This window comes from Tupaia chinensis, unplaced genomic scaffold (assembly GCF_000334495.1).
Source record: "Tupaia chinensis unplaced genomic scaffold, TupChi_1.0 Scaffold141861_1, whole genome shotgun sequence".
Classification (NCBI taxonomy): Eukaryota; Metazoa; Chordata; class Mammalia; order Scandentia; family Tupaiidae; genus Tupaia; species Tupaia belangeri.
In genome coordinates this window covers 107,147-109,223 of record NW_006201718.1, presented here as the reverse complement: position 1 = coordinate 109,223, position 2,077 = coordinate 107,147, and the positions used below count along the sequence as shown (strand labels likewise).

The window sequence follows — 2,077 nt, the reverse complement described above, 5'->3', positions numbered from 1 at the left end:
AGACTGCAACTTGCTCCCAGGGACTGGAGAAAAAATTTTTAAAAAGGAGGATTGGAATCCATCAGTGTTCTGTCAGTCATCTTCTCCTTCATCCTCCTCTCCTTCCTCCCCTTCATCATCATCTTCATCTTCTTCACCTTCATCCTCATCTCCTTCTTCATCAATATCTTCCAATCCTTCTTCTTCTTCATCATCATCATCATCTTCTTCTCCTTCTCCTTCTTCATCATCCATATCGGGAACCAAGTAGTACTGTAACGGATTTGGCCAAATGTCATCTTTGATGACCTCCCCTAACTCATCTGCACCTGCATCAGAATGGTCAGTAAACCAGGTAAAGAAGCTCTCTGGTTCCTCATGCTGCCTCTTCCTGCTGGCTTTATTCTGCGTTTGACTTGAATGTTTCGTCAAATCCTTTCCAGATTTCCATTTGATTTCAGTGGACTTTGAAGATGGATCACCACTCTCATTCAGATGAAAATTCTTTGGAGAGAACTTTATTTTTGAAGTAAGGATTTTCATCAAAATAAAAATCTATTCTGTAACCTGATTTAATACCTTCAAATTTTGTCACTTCAACTCTGGTCAAATAATGCAGTGCCTCTTCATCCTCCTCTCCAAGCAAGTGCAGACATGTGTGGATGGCTGACAAAAGTTGTAACCCAAAAATATGGGATTTTGGCGATCAATTCTGACCTCTTCTAAAAAAATGGTTGGTGAAGTTTATTATATTTCTGTTCTACTTTCAAAATCTCCTCACTGGCTTGTTCATTAAGTCTGTCTATTTCATTTTGTACTTCATCGATATGTTCAATTGCTTCTTGTTGCTCTTTCTCTGAGGTCTCGTCGGCCCCGTCGTGGTTGGAGTTGAGCTCCTTTTTACTGACTTTGGCCGCCGGCGCCGACATGGTGCTGCTCCGCGGTCGGGGGGGGATCCCATAATTTTTAAAATTTCAAACTTAATTTATTTGGTAGTTGAGAAGTCATTTAGAAGTAGGTTATTTTGTTTCCATGTGTTTGTGTATTTTTGAGGATTTTTTCCTGAAATTAATATAAAATATAATTCCATAATTTTCATAGAAGATGGTGGATATAGTTTTTATGTCTTTGAATCTGTAAAGGCTTGAAATTTGCCCTTTCATATAGTCAGTCTTTGAAAAGGTTCCATGCTGGGGTGAGAAAAATTTATATTTTGTGCTTATGGTTGAAAGTTCTATAGATGTCTGTCTAGTCCATTTGATTTATAGTATCGTTTAGGTTCTGTATCTCTTTGCTTACTTTTTGTCTAGAAGATCAATCTAAAGGAGATAACGGGATGTTGAGATCCCTGAAAATTACAGTATTGCAGCCTCTCTCTCCTTTTAGCTCTAGCAGTCTTTCCCTCATGTAGTTAGGTGTTCATGAGTTGTGTGCATAGATATTTATAAGCATTATGCCTTCTTGATGAATTAACCCATTTACTACTTACTATATAATACCCTTTTTTTCTCATCTTATGGTATTTGTCTTAAAGCCTATGTTGTCTGAAATCAGTATTATGACTCCAGCCCTTTTTTGATTTCTGCTTGCATGGAATGCCTTTTTCCACCCCCTCACTTTAAGACTATGTATGTTTTTATCCATAAGGTATGTTTTTTCTTTAGGCAACAGATAGATAGTTTCTGGGTTTTTTTGTTTGTTTGTTTGTTTTGTTTTCCATTCAGCCAGCCTGTGTCTGTTGATTGGAGATTTTAAGCCATTAACATTCAATGTTATTATTGATATTTTCGCACATGTTCCTATCTTTAAGTGAACCATTTTCTTGGTTGTTTTTTGTACTCTGCCCTGACCCGCGAGACACTCAAACAGGTTCCCTGGGGGAGGGAGTGAGAGATGGGACAAACACACGCACACACAATATGAGATGCTGATCAAGTCGTCTTCTTCCATCTACTTCAGTTTATTGAGGAGAAATGGCGAGTTATATACAGCTGGTGGGCACCAATTGGTTGCCCAAAATGCAAATGAGATAGAACAGCATGAACCAATCATTGATGTGGGTGGATCTCTCCCATTGCCTAGAAACCCAACCACTTCC

At 38.5% G+C, this 2,077-nt stretch overlaps 1 pseudogene; it reads right to left on the bottom strand.

Moving 5' to 3' along the window:
- Positions 1 to 47: 47 nt before the first annotated feature.
- On the bottom strand, positions 48 to 931 carry LOC102469836 (protein SET-like; annotated as a pseudogene).
- Positions 932 to 2,077: the final 1,146 nt, after the last annotated feature.